The following is a 19,033-nucleotide window of genomic DNA, read 5'->3' on the forward strand; positions in this document are numbered from 1 at the left end:
GTCCGGTCCGAGGTGGTGACTTTGAACGCAGCCAAGGGGGCCCCTGGGTTAGCCGGGACTTTCCAGTGATCCGGTGAGCACCCCATTCCCTGAACACTGCCCGACCCTGTGGCTTAGACAGGATTTCCTAGTCTGGGAGCCACTGCGACCGGTGCAGGGGAGACGACACCCCACAAACGCCACGTCAAGGGGCCCCTCATGTGGGGGGATGGAGGACGGTCATTTCAACACAGTTACCAGCAGACAAAGCAAGGCAATTGGCTCTGGAGCCAAAGAGAGCTGGGTTCAAATCCCAGCTCCGCCACTTACCAGCTGTGTGACCTCGGGGGAGCTCCTTAACCTCTCTGAGCCTCAGTTTCTTCATCTGAAAAACAGAAGAAGGAAAAAGCTCAGCTGCACCGCAGGGAGAGGGCGTGCAGGTCTCGCCCGAGAGCCCGCAGCGCGCTCAGCCCAGACTCCCAGGGCAACGTCAGGGCTGGCTGAGGAGACAGCGGCACCTGCACCGGGTGGCAGTCAGGGGACCCGAGCCTCGGGTTCGAGCCGCACACCGTCAATGAAAGCTCTGCAGCGCGAGCTCTCGCGGACCACTTCCTGCCCTAGGTAGGTCGGCGGGGTGTGCTCTAGTGCGGAGACCCTCCCGCCCTGGCATGGGCTCACCCCGAGGCAGCTCAGCTTCCCGCCGGACAGAGGAGGAAGCGAGGTTCAGGTCCCAGGGGACCATGTGTCAGGGCGGAGCCATCCTCCCCCCCCCCCCGCCCCCCAGCAGAGGCCTGTGCAGGGGCGGGAGGTGCTCAGAGAACTTGTCCGAGGTCAGAGAGGCCCTGGGGCTTTAGCAGGAGCAACCGGAAGCCACGGGTCCTTCAGCAAAGGCTCATGGGGGCCCAGAAGCTGACGGGCCCCGATGGGGATGCTGGTGACACACGGGAGATCAAGTCCAAGTTCTGGAAGCTCACACATCCAATCAAGCAGAGCAGTGGCATCCGCACACAGTGGGTGGCGGGAGGCAGTGAGTGAGCCAGCCAGGCAAGGACAGCGCGGGGCCAGAGGGACCGGAGTGCGGGCAGGGGAATCAGGGGAAAGTGGGTGCGAAATCACAGGCGGCAGGAGCCAGCACTCAGCCCGCAGGCGGGGCAGGGCCCTGTGAGCCTGAACGCTGCCGAGTCACAGGGATCACGTGACGGGATGAGGTCAGCGAGGGAAGTAAGGCCGATCGTGTCACCCTGGGAGGACAGTGGCTTGTCACCCAACCAATGAACAAAGGTGAGAGGCTGCTCTTGGGGTCCCTTTCTAGTCATGTCCTCTGGGCTGGCTCTGTCCCTGGGGAAGCCGCTGCACCCCTGTGCGCACGGGAGCGCCCCGGTTGACACCCCCTTTCAGTGTCAGAGGGTAAGCCTCGCGGAGAAACGTGTCGGTGGCCTTCTGGACACAGCTCCACCTTCCAAATGCTTCTCTGGGCTTCCAGGTGGAGGTGCCATCAGCCGCGGACAAGCAATGACATCGCGGCCCACAGTGCCTCTCACATCCACGCAACCTGGGCTGCGGGAGGCGTGGGGAGCACCTGCCGCTACAGGTGGGCTTCCGGAGGGTCGCTCGGCTGTCCTGGCAGCTGCAGTCCTGACACGTCCTTGCTGGGCATCGTGAAACGGATGCTGAAAGCGCCTGGAGCCTCCGTCTCCTCCTCCAGAGAGTAGGGACACTTGTGACCCTGAGAGTGGGTAGGAAGGTGGCTCCCACCCAGGCCGGTGTGGCTCAGCGGATAGAGCACCAGCCTGTGGGCTGAAGGGTCCCAGGTTCGATTCTGGTTCAGGGCACGAGCCTGTGCTGTAGGCTCGATCCCCGGTGTGGAGCGTGCAGGAGGCAGCTGATCAATGATTCTCTCTCATCATTGATGTTTCTCTCCCTCTCTCCCTCTCCCTCCCTCTCTGAAATCAATAAAAATATATTTTTTAAAAAGGTGGCTCGAAAACACGGCACATTCTGGGCACAGAGTCTGGTCTTCCCATTACTGATGGTGTCATGTGACGGCCCTCAGCCCAGAGGTGGCCACCAGAGCTGGGAGCAGCAAGAGGACACAGGACAAAATCCATCATTATCAGGAAGGACCGGGGACGGAGTAGGACTCCGAGGGGACCGCCCTCCAGTTTTCTTCCTGAGTCCTCACACTGGGTGGTTCCCGCAAACAATCGGGAGCCTTTTTAAACAGGATGTGAGGAGGTAAATGGGGAGCTGCCGCTGCAGCCGCCACAGAGGGCCCAGGAAGGAAGCCCTGGTCCGTCCCCTCTTTAGACGCCAGCACCGTCAGCCAGCACCCGAAGTAAGTCCCTTTGATGTACTGAACATAGCTGACTTGTTCTGGTCACTAATCACAGGGTGATTGTCCTCACTGAACACCTACTACGTGCTGGGCCCTTCACATACAAATGCGAACACTTACTATGATAGGAGCATAAACACTTTATGTGGCTCAAGCCCGTCCAACCTCCCCAACAGCCTTGTATTAGGTGCCCTCAGTGTCACTCCCTGGGCAGGTGAGCCCAGAGAGGTGCAGTCATTTGTCCAACGTCACACAGCAAGTAGATGACAGAGTCCATCCCTGCGTCCAGGTTGCCAGGCAACCATCAGGGTTGAAAGTGTTAGCTCAGCAAATGCACACCCGGACCTCCCTGGCCAGCAGTAGTTTCCTGCCCGCCGTGTGCGAGCCGTCGGCCGCAGACTGGCAGCGCGTCACCGTCTGGCCTGCGCCAAGCTCCCGGTCGGGCTTTCAGTGGAGCCATCCCAGGGTCACGTCTGGCAGCACAGCGGCTGGACAGCCCCATAGAGGAGGGTCCCAACGCCCCAGCCAGACCCGGGCCTCTGCCATTACAAGCTGTGTGGCTTCTCTGTCCCTCGGGGTCATGACCTCCCTGGCGACTTTTGTCAAGTCCCCAAATCCCAAGCCTCAGTTTCCTAATCTGTCCAGAGCTGCACTAAATCAGGATAAACTGTTGCCTCACGGGATGTTTCGTCTGCGGCATACAGCAGTGGACGGAACTGCCAATCAGCTGTCACTTTTAAAAAGCAGAAAAACCTCACACAAAGATCTGGCCTCTGGCTCCGCTTCGTAAAGGAAGGGAAGGTCCAGGAACCCTGGGCTCGCATTCTCTATCGCGACAATTCCCGGAGTCATCTCCTTTGGTCAGAACCTAGTCAGTGTTCTAGTCAGCCCCAGGCCCCACCACTCCCTACTGCCTTACCCAGACCTCTGTATCCATTGGTGTTACCCTGTGTGACCCCTGGACTGGGTGCTCTAAAGGTCTCCTCTGCTCCATGATTTCCCTGATGTTCCTCACATGCCCCTCGGTGCTGCCCTGCCACCCCCCAGGGTAGGTAGTAGAGGGCCACCACCTTGAGGCTGAGCCCTCCAGGGCTGCCTCCCACCGCCCAGCGGAGGAGAGAGGCCTGCCGCTGGCAGGGTCCCGATGGCCTGGTCAGCAGAAAGGTGATAGCTCCGCAGTGCACCCAGCAGGCCGCGCGCTCTCCACGCTGAGGCCTCCTATAATTACCTGCCGTGTGTAATAAAGCCGCATTTAGAAACCTTAGAAAGGCCCCGGCAAGGAGACCTTTTTCCTGGGTCATTTCCTGGTCCTAGAATTTCAGGTTTGGCCAACGCATCATCTGACAGTTTACTCTCCTCCAGCGAGGCTGACACGATCCGTTCAAGGTCCCACTGTTTGCCCAGCGCAGCGGGAGCCGAAAATAGAAGTGCGGGCTGCAGCCCCACCCTGCAGGCACCCTGGCGTCCTCCCAGTCCGTGGCCGCAGGTCAGGGAAAGAGACAGTGACAGAGCGGGACTGCAAGGGCCCTGCCCCCGGACAGCCACCGCTGCTCAGCCCTACTGCGCGCCCAGCTCTTCCCATAAGTGACCTCAGCGAGCTCCCAGGTTTCGCCCCAGATGTGCAGGGGCGCGCGCTTTGATCCCAGGGATGTCAGACTCCACAGCTGGATTTACAAAGCGGACCTTAGCCTGCTGGGCAGCCTGAGGGGCACAGAAAGGCAAGCAAGAGTGAACCCTGGGTGGGCGAGGGCCAGGCTGAGGCTCCAGCCAGCCCGGGGCTACCACAAAAGGCCACCCCAATGGGCACCAAACCCTCTTCCAGGAAGGGGCTCGCATGCAGACGGGGCGAGCTGCCCAAAGAGGCTTGTCATGTGTGACAACAAACGCCAGGGAGCTCGCAGGCCTCCACCACGGGGATGCCGCTCAGGGCCTCGCGGTGCGACAGAAAAGGCTGCGTCGCTAAGAACGCTCACGCAGAACAGCACACGGGGACGCCCGCTGTGCTGTGAACTGGGGATACCAAGGAGGCAGCGCCAGGACCAGTTACCGTGCTAGCAATCCAGGAACCGAAAGAGCAGCGGGAAACACCCACAAATGCTAAGGAGGTACTTTCCGGGAGGGGCGTGTGTGGGGGACATCCCCTTCCCCCGGGGCCTTCACACTTCTCTTTCTCTCTCTCTCTTTTTTTTTTTTGATTAATCCTCACTTGAGGATACTTTCCCATTGATTTTTAGAGGGAGTGGCAGGGAGGGGAGAGACAGACATTGATGTGAGAGAAACATCGATTGGCTGCCTCCCATTCGCACCCTGACCAGGGCTGGGATGGAGCCTGCAACCGAGGTACGTGCCCTGGACCGGACTCAAACCCCGGGCCTTCCGTCTGAGGGCTGACCCCTATCCACTGAGCCAAACCGGCCAGGGCTACACTTGTCTTTCTTTTCAGAATTTTCTTCAGCGGACAGGGCTACTTTTATGATTAGAAAATAAAACTACCATTAAAACAACAACTAAAAAATGGTGGCCTGTCAAAACCGTCTCTAGCACCCAGTGCTGATCGGGCCTCCCCGGACCGGGACCCAGTGCACACCCAGGGCTGTGCCGAATGAGACAGCCTCGCAGGACTTGGGCTTCCACTTCCCGAGGCTCAGGCCCAAAGCCGAGAGGGAACAATGGAAATCAACAGAGAACAGCAGCATGTGTGAGGATGTGGAACCAGCAACAACAACAAAAAAAAAAAAGAAAGAAAAGGAAAGAAAAGCAGACGGCTTCCCAGGAATAAGGGCTCAGAAACCCCGTTCCCAGACCCCAGGCTCCGGGGGCCCCGCCCAGCGGCAGGCCTATAGGATCCAGCCTCTCACCCAGGAGCCCAGAGCGGCCTTCGCTTGACTTTCCACGTGGCCCCATCTGGGTGGACCCCCTAGCACTGCCCCTGTGGGGACATGTCCCAACGTCATATACGTGAGACGCCACCGCTGAGAGAGGTCACTCAACCTGCCTGTGAGGCTCGGAGAGGTTGCCCACCTTGCCTGAGGCCACACAGCTAGCTGCTCAGGGACAGGGCAGGAAAGGGGGCGCAGGCCTTCTGTGTGACCACCCCTTCCCCGGGAGGCCTTTGCCCCTCACCGCGGCTGGCCCATGAGCCCACCCCTGGCTCCAAGAAGCCCGGGTTCCAATCGCAGCGGAGTCCGTGACTGCGGGGTCTTGCTAGTTCACCCCTAGGAGCTCCGGTTTCGTCAGTGAACTGGAGGCAAACCTCACATCGACCCGGGGGGGACACAGCGAGCCCGGGCTCCCGCTAGCACAGGAGCCGGTCCCCTCTGCCCCCTGGAGTGAGTCCTTCCCTGGTCTCAGGATGGGACCTCAGTGCACTGTCTCCTGCTCTGTCCCAGCCTCCTGCTCTGTCCCAGCCCAGCAGGGGGTACTGGGAAGGACAGCTGGACGGGAGAGGCCAGGACGGACTCTCAGGAGGACAGTCGGCTGTGCTTAGACATCTGGCGGCCCGTCTCCAAACCCCGCTTTCTGGCTTCACGGAGCCGGTTTCTGGCCAACAGGGCTCAGTTCGTGTCTAATTCCAAACAGGCGGCCTGAGCCCTGCCGCCCACCCCCCAGTCCCGTTCTCCCCGCCTGCTTCAGGGGCCCCAGCAAGCAGCAGGGGCCTCCTGGGGGGGGGGGGGCAGGCTAGAGGGGAGCTGCAAGGCCTCCTGGGGGAGGTGGGGTGCAGCCCTTCCTGGGAGGGGGCTCAGTCCCTCAGACACCACAAGGCCCAGACTGGGAGGTCCACTTGGCTTTCGCCAGAAAATAGGCAGCCCGGCTGTCCTGGTGCTCGCCCGTCACAGCCCATGTCACGTTGAAACAGCTGCACACACACCGCTGGGCCCTCCACGCCGAGAGACGGACAGCCCCGCGGTGAAGCACGGGGCCTCGGAGCCACGCTGACCACGTCTGAATCCCGCTCTGCCCGGTCCTTGCTGGGCCCCTGGGCAAACCTCCTCACCTCTCCGTGCCTGCCCCTCCTCTGTAAGGGCGACGGCGGTGCTGAAACCAGCCCTGACCTCAGAGCGACCCCACGCAGATGGGTCGGAAGTGAACGTAAACCACCTGGAAGAGTCATATCAGATCACATCAGCGTGGCCCCCGCCCACCCGTCCCGCCGTGGCCACTCGCCGGGGACTCCCTGCGGTGGGGCCCCCCGCTCCCCAGGTAAGAGGTATGGGACCACTCAAAACATATTTGTTTTGGGGGGTATTTTTGTTTGTCGGTGTGTTTTTAATCCTTGCCAAGAATTTTCTAATGATTTTTAGAGAGAGTGGGAGGGTGGAGAGAGAGAAACATCGAAGTGAGAGAGACACAGGGGTTGGTTGCCTGCCACACACATCCCGACAGGGCGTGGGGATCGAACCTACCACCCCGGGACGTGCCCTGGACCAGGAGTAGAACCCGCAACCCTCCAGTGAGCAGGCTGACGCTCTAACCACTGGGCTCGCCAGCCAGGGCTATTGGTTTCTAATGAGGACTGAATGAGTTATTACCAACCCCAGCTTCACAGATGAAAACCTGACGCACAGAGAGGTGAAGAGCTTGCCCAGGGTCACCCAGCCTGGGAGTGGCTGAGCCAGGACACAGACGCAGGCAGCGTCCTCCGGGCCGGAGCTGGTAACCAGCAGGCCCCGCCCACTGGAGCCTGCATTGAGCTGATGACCCGGCCCCCACTTTACAGACATGGCAACTCTCCCAGCTCTGGGGTCCTCTGGGCACAACAACCCCCGCCCGAGATCTGGGCTCCAGCAGATTGTTCTAGACCAGTGGTCGGCAAACTGCGGCTCGCGAGCCACATGCGGCTCTTTGGCCCCTTGAGTGTGGCTCTTCCTAAGCCTTGGGAGTACCCTAATTAAGTGAATAACAATGTACCTACCTATATAGTTTAAGTTTAAAAAATTTGACTCTCAAAAGAAGTTTCAATTGTTGTACCGTTGATATTTGGCTCTGTTGACTAATGAGTTTGCCGACCACTGTAGACCAAGGGGCGGAGGGTTGATAAGAGCTGATGAAGACGTGTAAGGCTCCCCAACCACGCAGAGCCACCGAATCCACGTGGAGGCCTCCCCAAACGGCTTGACTCATGTGCCGTTTGCTTCAACCAGGTCACATCGTCCTTGTCATCCGGACAAAACGGCATCCGCCACGTGGCCAGGGACCTCATTGCTGCAGGCTCCTGAGGTAACAGGCACGTGTCAGAGAGAGACAGAGAGAGCGCTGGGACGGCCAGGCAACAGGGAAACCGCGGTCGGGGCCTGCGATTCCAGGGCAGGGGTAACAGCAGGCGCCCCGGCCCGGCCCAGGGTGCAAACAGCCCAGCGTCCATTTCCGGGGCTTGCAACACCGCGCAAGATGCCAGCGCGGCCGCCGAGGAGGAACCACGACGCAGTCTGCAGCGGAGAGGAGAGGGTGGGGTGCACTGAGGCTCCGGGAGCAGAATGGGCAGGGCAAGGGGGGGCAAAGGGGAGTGAATGAGGAAGCGGGGGCAGAACCCACGTTTGCTGACAGCGCAGGGCATGGCGAGGGCGGAGCCCTCAGGGCCTCGCTGGGCTTCGTGCTCAGAACAAGTCAGCTGAGTATCAGCCGCATCGGGCCTTGCAGCCCAGTTGCCAGGAGAGGAAGCCGAGGTTGGGAGAGGTGAGGCTCGCCCAAGGCCACCTGAGTTCTGGCTCCTGAACCCACATCAGGCCAGTCCCAGGTCCAGGACAACCGTCCACACACTGTCCCCTCCCGGCAAAGGGGCTGCTGGGAGAGAGGGTAAGGCTGGGACCCTGCCTGCTCTTCTCCAGGCCCCAAGCCGAAGGAGGGGTGTGAGCTGTGGAGAAAGCCATGCATTAGGACCGGAATCCAATCTCCTCTCCTCTGGATGCCGTGCGATCTTGCACAAATTACTTAGCCTCTCTGGGCAACACTGTCAGCTGGGGAAGGCGTGGAGTGGATGAGTTTGACCCACCCTGACTCCCTCCAGCTCGAGTCCTGTGTGATGCACGTCAGCTTGGCACTGGGTCATGAACCAAGGCCCCGGTGTCGGGCTGCTGGGCTCAAATCCCGACTGTGCCCGGAAATGGTGCCCCTGGAGGAGGGGGTTGGGTTTACTGCCCGGGGACCCCAGAGAGCCCACCCGGCCCGAGCCCAGCATGGAGTGCTGGCAGGGAAAAGGCAGGGCCTTGCCCAGGTCATGAGGCTCAGAGGTTCACTGATTCATCCCCAGATCCTGGCTGCCCACCCCGTGCCTGGTGCGGAGCCGGGCACTGAAGCTCTATGGCAACACCATCACACCGGAAAATACTAACAATGTCCGCTGCCCGGCTCTAGGCTGGTGGCTCCGAGGGCAGAGCCTCCTGGGCCACGGTGGCGCCATGAGAACACGCTGCCACCAGGGGGCAGGCCAGAGTTGAGGGCGATGGGCCTAGGGGATGGCCTCCCAGGGAGGTGGCCCGGGAGTTGAGTTCCTAAGGGCAGCAGAGGACTTGCTGGGTGACGAAGCAGGGAGGGGCACTCCAGGCCTAGGACAGCCCGTCCACAGAGAGTGCAGGCAGAGGGCACATGGGGGTGCCCGGGAGCTCCGAGGGAACGATGGACAGGCAGCAAAGGCTTCTGGGGCAAACCTCGTGTGTGTGGGGGGGTCCTCATCCTGACGGGACAGGGCAGCCAGTACACCATTGCCAGGGTAGACGGAGTACAGGCTGCCGGGCCAAGGGGACCCAGTCCTTGCCCCGTGGGACTGAGCATGTCCCGTGGGATTGAACATGTCCTGTGGGATGTAGCATGTCCCGTGGGATTGAACATGTCCCGTGTAATGTAGCATTTCCCGTGGAATGTAGCATGTCCTGTAGGATTGAACATGTCCCGTGGGATTGAACATGTCCCGTGTAATGTAGCATTTCCCGTGGAATGTAGCATGTCCCATGGGATTGAACATGTCCTGTGGGATGTAGCATGTCCCATGGAATTGAGCATGTCCTGTGGGATTGAGCATGTCCTGTGGAATGTAGCATGTCCTGTGGAATGTAGCATGTCCTGTGAGATTGAGCATGCCCTGTGGGATTGAGCATGTCCTATGGAATGTAGCATGTCCTGTGGGATTGAGCATGTCCCACGGAACTGCACATGTCCCATGGAATTGAGCATGTCCTGTGGGATTGAGCATGTCCCATGGGATTGCGCAGGTCCTGTGGGATTGAGCATGTCCCGTGGAATTGCACATGTCCCATGGAATTGCGCAGGTCCTGGGATTCAGCATGTCCTGCAGGAATCTGACAGGTGAATGCCAGGCAATGTGCTGAGCACCAGGGTCGGGCAGGGAGGCTGTGAGCTTCTGAGTGCCAGGCAGCCGCCTAAGGACACCCACCTGGAGTGAACACACTGCCGGCTGCACAGCTGGTGGCAGCCGGGCCGCCCAGCCAGGAAGGTCCCCCTTTAGAGAGCCTTGGCTAAGAGGCCACCAGAGTGACCCCGCTTCGCCCACCCCGTGCCCTAGGTCCCCACATTCTCCATCGAAGGGAAACGAGGCACCCCACCTCTACCCCTACAGGGGCAGAACCCCAGCCAGTGTGCCAGCCTCCCTCTCCCTCTCTCACTTTCCCCCCCTCTCTCTTTCTCTCTCTCTCTCTCTCTCTCTCTCTCCCGCCCCCCCCCCCCAACTGTGTGCCCCAGGGAGTGCTGTGCACCCCTCCAGGATCTGTGTGAGGAATAAACCTTGGTTTGGGGGGGTTTAGTCCCCAAAGTTCCCTGGTGGCTATTTCTGAGGTGCAGCTACAATCACAGTAAGAACCACGAGGGCTGGTCTGGCCTCAACACGGACTCTGGCCGGGGAATGTCGGGAAGGGGGGAGTGGGTGAGGCTGCCACAGTCATCCGGCCCGGGCCCAGGTGAGTGCCGGGCACCCCTAGAGGATGCTGTACATAACACACTCGCCGTCGGGTCGCTAAGCGTTCCCACGTATATTAACAGGTTAATCCCATGCGGCTGGTGCTATCGTCATCTCTCGTGTCCATTTTGCAGATGAAGAGAGCTTAGGCGCTTGCCCAAGAGGGCACAGGAGTGGGATTTGAACTTGGGCCATCTGTCTTCAGAGTCTGCGCTTGTAAAATTACTCTTAAAATTACTCTGGGATTCACAGGAGGTGAGGCGGAGTGGGGATCTTGGCGAGGCCCAGGTCATGGTCAGCCTTGTCCCTCCTGCTATGGAATCTGGACTCTGCCCCAGGGCCATCGGTGACATAACCCTGAAAGGCGGACAGACACAGCTGGGCGCCCTTGGAGAACAAAGATCACTGCTAAAAGCCAGCTGTCCATCAGCCAGGCATGACCAGATAAAAACCAGTGTCTTGAGGGTGACTCAATCGATAAGTTTGGCTTGTGGAGGCACCTGGAAATTTCCATGCCCCTGGCAGCCCCCTGTGCCTGGGACACTGGCACTGCCAAGGCCTCTGGGTCCGGCCGCCAGATAACCGTGACGTCCACCCGCCCCTGGAGGCCAGCGACTTCCCACGCAATTCCCACTAGTCAGGGGCCCTGAGCCTTTCCCTTAGGTTGTCAAGTAAGGAAATGACCACAGACAGCACAACAATAGCCATCGGTGCAAATAAATCAAAACTATACCTTTTTGGAGGGGTCAGATTGGCAAAAATAGAATATGTTTTTATGTGTGGCAGAAATGTTTTTAATTCCTTTTTATAAATTTTTAAATTAATTAATTGTGTGTGTGTGGTGGTGGGGGGGCAGAATTGTAGCCATTAGTCTATGTGTGCCATGAGATGTAAAAGGTTGAAATCCGCTGCTGTAGGCAGACACGTTCTCCCATCTGGCAATTGGGGGTGCCCTATTCCCACGCTCACAGCCCACCCCAGTCCCCCCCAGAGTGTGGCTCGGCTATAAATACTACTAGGGGTGTCGCGTCTATATTTAGCGAGCATTTACTATGTGCCAGGCACGGTGCCCAGCTTTTTGAGTCATCGTCTCATTTAATCCTGACGAACCCTGGCAGGTGGGTGCTATGATCGTCTCCTTTCTCCGTCACCGACGGGGAGCCAGTCACGCAGCCACGAAATACCTGCCCAGCTCCGAGAGCTGCAGAGAGGCGGCCAGGAGGCCCGCCAGGCTTGTTCACCCCGGGGCCCACTCTCTTGAACCCTCTACAACTGGGGGCCCACCGTCCCTGGTGGGTGGGACCGGCCCCATTTCATCAAGAGAACAAAGTCGGCATTAGTAGCAGCCTTCACCGGGCCCAGCACTGCGTCTGTGCGTACAACCGCCTCGTTCATGTGACTGCCTCGCCACTGAATTACTAACATCTTGAGGACATAGTTCTGTCTTATCCTGTTTCACCTCCAGTGCGTGGCCTGGTGCCAGGGACCTGGGAGTGTTTGCTGAGTGAGTGAGTGAGTGAGTGAGTGAGTGAGTGAATGAGTGAGTGAGTGAATGAGTGAGTGAATGAGTGAGTGAGTGAGTGAATGAGTGAGTGAGTGAGTGAATGAGTGAGTGAGTGAATGAGTGAGTGAGTGAATGAGTGAGTGAATGAGTGAGTGAATGAATTAGTGAGTGAGTGAGTGAGTGAGTGAATTAGTGAGTGAGTGAGTGAGTGAGTGAATGAGTGAGTGAATGAGTGAGTGAGTGAGTGAGTGAGTGAATGAGTGAGTGAGTGAGTGAGTGAGTGAATGAGTGAGTGAGTAAATGAGTGAGTGAGTGAGTGAATGAGTGAGTGAGTGAGTGAATGAGTGAGTGAGTGAGTGAATGAGTGAGTGAGTGAGTGAGTGAGTGAGTGAATGAGTGAGTGAGTGAATGAGTGAGTGAATGAGTGAGTGAATGAGTGAGTGAATGAATTAGTGAGTGAGTAAGTGAGTGAATTAGTGAGTGAGTGAGTGAGTGAGTGAATTAGTGAGTGAGTGAGTGAGTGAGTGAATGAATGAATGGGAAGGAAGGAAGAACAGCCTGAACTGCCGTCTCCCCGTCTCCTCTCTTCCAGAGAAACGACCCTGCTCCCGACCCTGCGGCCCTTTCCTGAAAGGTTATCAGCTGCGGAAATTCCACCAGCTCCCACTGGGCCGCTCTATCTAAACTGTCAGGACTCCTCTTATCTCATCGGAATGCCTGGGTCCTGTCTGCTTCAGGGCTACTGATAGCAGCCACTGGGGGAGGAAACGTCCCAGTGTTAGGGAGAGCGTTCAAGCCTGGAAGGATGTTCGGGGACAAAACAGGCCTGGACAGGCCTGGTCTCCAGGCAGTGGGGGCCAGGCACCCCAGAGGGGGCCAGGCATCCTGCCTGTCCTTTGAGCAGCCACCTCCCTGTACCTTCCCCCTCACAACCCCTCTCGCCCTCACTGTTGATCTCTTTTCAGCACTGGATTGAGTCCCAGGAACACCTCCAGGACCATCACACCTAAGCCGCCCACCCCCCCCCGACCCCCGCCTGCCCAGCCCTGACATTCATACCTATTTTGTCCCTCAGCCTCTCCCCTCCCCCACTCCTTGCTAGGATGTGAACGCTCTGGGTCTTTGTCTGCCTAGAACAGGGCCTGGCACATAGAAGGAGCTCAGAAATCTTTGTTGATGCATGAAGCTAGCATTCATCAATACGAATTCTGCATCTCCCCTGGGAGCTGGGAGCTGGGGACACAACGTGTTCCAGGTAAAGCCTGTGCTGGACAGAACACCTGTGCTCACCCAGTTCTGAGGTGTCATCCTTACTGTGCTCGGGGTTCACCCAAAGTAAACCCCCATCCCATCCCTACACCTCTCACCCCACCATTCCACACTCTTCCGGGACTTCCAGACAGCGTATCTTTAGCTCATTCTCTCCCTCTCCTCCTTTCTTACCTCCTTGCCTCTCTCTTCAGCCCCCCGGGACCCTGCGGCCATTGTGGGGGCCCCACATGCCTCGTCTGCCTGGGACTGGGACGGGCTTAAGCTCACATCTTACCTACCTGGTTGCATACATAAAACTAGTAAATCCCAAGGCCCTAGTGGCTTGGTTTCTACATGGACTCACATACAGAGACCACAGGTCGGCTGCCCAAAGAGACCTTAAAAGTAATTCCATTTTTATAGATAGATAGGGAGGGAGGGAAATAGACAGATGTCCTCACCAATAATCATGTAGAATAGATCACACACACACACACACACACACACACACACACACAATCTTCCGCTGAGACCAGACTGAACATTCCAGGCTTTGCGCCCACACGGTCTCAGTGGCAACTGCCATGTGACAGACATGCCACAGCCATGCCTGAACCGCTGAGCGCAGTTGGGCGCCAATTAAACTTTATTTACAAAAAATGTCCACGTCACAGCGGTTTGCTGACTCTCCCTCCAGGACACCCCCAGGGGGCATCAGGCCTCCTGCATGGTGGGCGCTTGTCACAGAGGATGTCCCCATGCAGGCTACTGCTCACCAGTTTTCATGAGAGCTCCCTTTCCCTTTAGGAAAGAGAGGCCTGCGTTTCTCCCCGAGGGAGAAGGAATTCCCTCCTTGGAGACTATCCCACGAGAACAGGCCAAGTTACCAAGAGACCATGCAAAGGGGACACGTCCCTGCCCCCACCAGCAAGACCAGAAACCAGAAAGATAACACGGCTCACCCCTGCGGGGAAGGTTCGTGAGTCATTTATGTGCACGAAACGGGGGCCACATACCCAGCCCGACGAGCTCGGGGAGGCCTGCGTGGCGGCCTGGCAACCTCAGAGGCTGCAAGTACCCGCCTAGGATGGTCTGAAACGTAAACTTTCTGACTAAAAGTGGTTTGTGGCGGGTAGTCCTGTCCTAGGGCAGTGTTTTCCCTACCAAAGGTCCATCTCCACATGGACTGAGCCGGTCTGTGGTCTTTTTGCCTCGAGGATAACACGCCTGATAACAGGCCTTGGCCAAGACAAAGTCATTTCCCTTTTCCCAGCCCCTCCCAGCACAGGCTCTGCTCTCCGGAGACCACAGATCCGCGCATGGTTATCATGTTCACTGTTGACCGCTAACTTCCTACACCCCCCTGTGTAAGTACAAGATGCATGTGTCCATCATTTTACTTTTTACCCCATCCCAGAAGTCCCCCCGTTTGCTTTCTCCCGCCTCCCTAACCTATCACCAATGGAGTCCGTGTCACCCACTGACATCTCCTCCTTGGACTGTAATGTATGAAACAGGTGCAGAACTGCCATTCACCGGAGCACTGGCTCAATCCGGTGAGGTTTTGCTTCTGGGGAAGAGTCCTCAGTTTGGCCCAAATCAACTCACAAAAACTCTCTACAGGTGGGGCCGTTTCTTACGTTGACATGTACCTCAGTCGGTGGAGGGACTGTCCATCTCTGGTCCTCCGATGGAACGGTCCTGGCCACAGGCTCAGAGCGTCCGGCCACCGCAGCCCCTGGCGATGCCGGTGAGTCCTGTCGGCATTTCCAGGTCAGAAATGCTGAGTCTGAAGGTGGGGCCCGCTGGACGGAGAGAAGAGAAAGTGTGAGTGAGTTTGGACGCTCCGTGCGCCCACTGCCTTTTGAAGGTGAGTCAGGGAAACAGGAATTCACCCACTTCCCCGATCACCCAGGACTTCACACATCAAGCATTTCCTAAGTAAACAACTGTTTTCTCCCAGGCACAGACCCAGTGCCAGAGGCAGAGCGGTGAGTGAATCATAACCGATGCCCTCAAAGGGCTCAGCCAGGTGTAGAAGGTAGACAATGAGCCCGGCTGGTGTGGCTCAGGGGTTGAGCGTCGACCTATGGACCTGGAGGTCACGGTTCGATTCCCCGTCAAGGGCACATGCCCGGGTTGTGGGCTTGATCCCCAGTGTGGGGTGTGCAGGAGGCAGCCGATCAAGGATTCTCTCTCAGCATTGATGTTTCTATCTCTCCCTCCCTCTCCCATCCTCTCTGGAATCAATAAAAAATATATTTAAAATATCAAAAAAAGAGAAAAAGATGTGAAAAAGCGTGAGATCCGGGTCAGCACCAACCCCGCTGAGGCCAGACGGGAAGTGGCTTTGGAAGACAGTCTCTGGGGTCAGAACGGACTCCCAGCTGAGCTCTGACCGCGGCCCAAACGCTGAGACGTGTGCAGCCCTGGCCCTCCTGTCCGATCCCTCAGGAAATCAGCCAGGGCCACGCAGATCATTCCCCGGTGACGACCGGGCAGCTGCAGCCCCGACAGCTCAGGCGAGTCAACCTGCCCAGCATGACAAAGGCAGTCGGTGGTCCAGGACCCACAATGGAACACCCCATTCCTCCCCCGGGCTCAAGTCCTCCTCTTCGCCGCTGGGATGAGAGACGGCGGTAAGGCCCCAACTTGCTCACCACACCTCCTACGCACACCCCTTTGCCGTGGAGTTGATTTCTCCATCCGTTGACTCTGGGCCAATAGCAAATGGGACCCGAATAAAGGCTTAGAAAGTGCACATGCTCAGAACTTCCTGTCTCGCTGCTGGGAATGAACCACGCTTCTGCCACATTAATACCCTGAGCTTGCCCTGCCCCCGCCCCGGGAGGGTGAGAAATCACACAGACAGAGGCCCCAGGCATCCCAGCTGAGCCCCCAAGGTTGTCTAACGGAAAAGAAGAAATGCCCAGTCAACCCACAGACTCAGGAGAAATAACAAATGCTTGTTGATTAAGGCACTCACGTTCGGGGCTCTTTGTTATGTAGAGGAAACTAACTGATACAACCCTCAAGTTACCTGTACGGTGCTGGCATGTTAGAAAGGTCAGCCCGTGTGGGCGATGGTCAAGAGATGATGAGGACCGGAACGCAGGCAGGGCTGCGGGCAAACGGAGGAGTGAGAGACTCAGAGCTATTTTAGAAGTAAAATCACCAGGACTTAGCTACAGACTGAGCCCAGATTTGTCTCAAGGCAACTGGTGTTCACTATAAACAGATTCTATTTAGGGCTCACTGGTGGGGGCGGTTGTTTACATAAAAGATACACACAGCGGCCGGGGCGGAGCAGTTAGGGCTGCGTGTCCGGGGAAGGAGAGCTGGGGGAACGGGTCTCTTCTCCGTCCCTGCTGTTTGAAAGAAGAATGAAGGGTGGGAGGGGGGGCTCACTAACCTGGCTTGTCAATGCTGCCTCCTCCCATGCCAGCCCCACTCTGAGCAGCAGCCAGAGGCTCCTCCTAAACTGTCACCCAGACCTCCTCTTCCCTTCACAAGCCACCCCGTCCCCTGCCCCTGTGCCTTCTGCTCAGTCCTTGATTTCAGCATCCATGGCACTCCCCAGGGACACTTGCTGACCACTCAGACAAGGCGAGGCATGGCCACCACACGCTCCCAGAATAGAGCAGAGGTTCTCAACCTGTGGGTCGCGACCCCCTTTGGGGGGGTGAACGACCCTTTCACAGGGGTCGCCTAAGACCATCGGAAAACACATGTATAATTACATATTGTTTTTGTGATTAATCACTATGCTTTAATTATGTTCAATGTGTAACAATGAAAACACATCCTGCATATCAGATATTTACATGATGATTCATAACAGTAGCAACATTACAGTTATGAAGTAGCAACGAAAATAATTTTATGGTTGGGGGTCACCACATCATGAGGAACTGTATGAAAGGGTCGCGGCATTAGGAAGGTGGAGAACCACTGCTATAGAGATCCGTCCCACGGGGCCAGGAGTGTGTCTGCCCCCACCGCCACCCACCACCACCCACAGTGCACCTCCTGCCACAGGGGGGAGAGTCCATTACTATTTCCCCAATGAGAGGTCGCAGGCTCAGCTCTTTGAGGGTAGCTGGCTTTGGGGGGCCACGTTCGGCTCTTCCAGGCGAGGTTCAGCTCTTGAGAGTGGAGCCTACCTCTCTACTATACGTAATCAAATGAAGTCAAACTTCCCTTAACAGAGCACGAGGCTGGGACCTAGGTCCCGTCCCTGGGCACTGGGCTGGCCCTTAGGGCCTGAGGCTCACCTCTGAGGGGCTGGGCTCTGCCCTGTGGGTCTGGGCTCAATTCAACAAAAGAATCCATGTGTCACACCCCCAAGATGAATCTCTGAGACCCGCCTTCCACGTTCCAAGCTGGGTTAGGGACCTTGCCACCTGGGGTACGTGTAACTTCCTTTATTCATTAACTTATCTCATTTGTCTATCCCTTCATTCCTTCATTTACCAAGAACTTACTAGGTGTCAGACATCACCTCATTCTTTTATCTATTACTCTTACTAGACTGAGTGCCTTAAGTGTGGGCGGAGGGGGCAGTATTCTACTTATCACTAGATGTGCCCACCCCAAACCCCCTATGGGTATGGAGGACAATGACACATGAGTGACTGAATGAAGGAGTGAAGCTGGTAACTCTCTGAGTATCACTAGGATGTGGCTGATTTCCCACTAGCAGGAGCCTGTAGCTGATAACTGATAATTACTGGTAACCATGATAACAGCCAAGCCCCCATGCACAGACACACGTGTAGGGACGCAGCATAAGGCCTCAGGGGGAAACCCGTCGGTTAAATTATACACAGAGCCCCGCTCCCTCCCAACGGGGGCCTCAGGTGTCCGACTCCACAGCCTGGTACCGGGGGCCACCTGTGGCCTTTGGTTAGAGCCTTGGAGCAAAACATCAACCTGGAGCAATTCTGTCGTTGGCCTTCCTGGCTTTTAGAAATACAGTCGGCACCCAGCAGGCACAGCTCAGTGGCTGTGCATCGACCTATGACCAAGGAGGTCATGGTTCGGTGCACGGTCAGGGCACATGCCCGGGGTTGCTGGCTTAATCCCCTTTGTGGGGTGTGCAGGAGGCAGCCAATCCATGATTCTCTCTCCCGTGATGTTTCTATCTCTCTTCCCCTCTCCCTTGCTCTCTGAAATCAATAAAAATATTATATATATATATATATATATATATATATATATATATATATAGTTGGCAATTGCATTACCCCAACTGGCGAACTTACAACCATGGGACTCTTAAAGATAGGGTGCACCCAAGTGCACCCCCCAATCCCAGCCTCAGTTTCTCAGCTCCCCTCGCAGGGCCCTGGGGCGCTGAACTCACAGGGAAGGTCATTGTCCCACGACCTCCCCTGCTGGTCCCAGGAGCAGTCTCATCAGCTACTTAGACTCTCCTCGCCCTTTGCTTTATCCCAAGGGCCCTGAAAACTTTTCTAAACGCCACGTGGCAGCTCTGCGCCACGCCTGCCACGCCTGCCACGCCCACCACGTCCCAGGTTTTCCTATATTCCCCCGTTTCCCGACCCTTCCACGAGGACTTCCAATCAGAACGAAACTCTTCAAAACAGGTGAAGTGTGCTTACACACACAGCCCTCCAAGGAAGACGAATCTGACATAAACCCCACTTCCAGGGAGGCCCAGAAAGGTCCCGTGACTCTCCAGAGTCACCAAGGGGAAACCGAGCCCCAGAGAGGCAGGCTTAGGGGTGGCACGGCTGGTGGCTCCAGGGTGTGGCCCCTGGCTCAGTGCTCCGACCCGGACTTCAACCCGGAGACTCGAAGGCAAGGAAACTGTGCAGCTGGTGCACAGAAGATTAGGACAAATTCCAGTAAAAAAACAAAACAGTCCCCTCTCCCTTCTGTTCTGTATCCGCAATTATTCCTTCTCCGCCCTCTCCAGCCTCCGCTGTGCACAGCCCCTCGGGCAATGCGACGCCCGTTCCTGCCGGGCAGTACAATGCAGTCCCTCTCAGGAGAGCGTTCTCCAACCTCGTTTACTCCTGGGATGGAGCAGGGT

General features: G+C 57.2%; 1 protein-coding gene across 3 annotated transcripts in view; it reads right to left on the reverse strand.

Annotated features, from left to right (window-relative positions):
• The window catches only part of ST3GAL1 (ST3 beta-galactoside alpha-2,3-sialyltransferase 1), a 52,752-nt gene that overhangs the window by 21,423 nt on the left and 12,296 nt on the right, over positions 1-19,033 (reverse strand). For 2 of the 3 annotated variants that reach the window (XM_070392377.1, XM_070392378.1), the window contains exons 2-3: positions 14,628-14,780; positions 310-364 (exon numbers count right to left, since the gene is read on the reverse strand). The gene's annotated coding sequence lies outside the window, so the exon portion shown is untranslated. Of the gene's footprint in view, positions 1-309; positions 365-657; positions 677-14,627; positions 14,781-19,033 lie in introns of those variants that run through there. The other variant, XM_070392379.1, reaches the window with a different exon arrangement.

The sequence above is a fragment of the Myotis yumanensis genome, unplaced genomic scaffold (assembly GCF_028538775.1).
Source record: "Myotis yumanensis isolate MYYU_CA2020_CCGP unplaced genomic scaffold, mMyoYum1.0.hap1 SCAF_15, whole genome shotgun sequence".
In the NCBI taxonomy this organism is placed as follows: Eukaryota; Metazoa; Chordata; class Mammalia; order Chiroptera; family Vespertilionidae; genus Myotis; species Myotis yumanensis.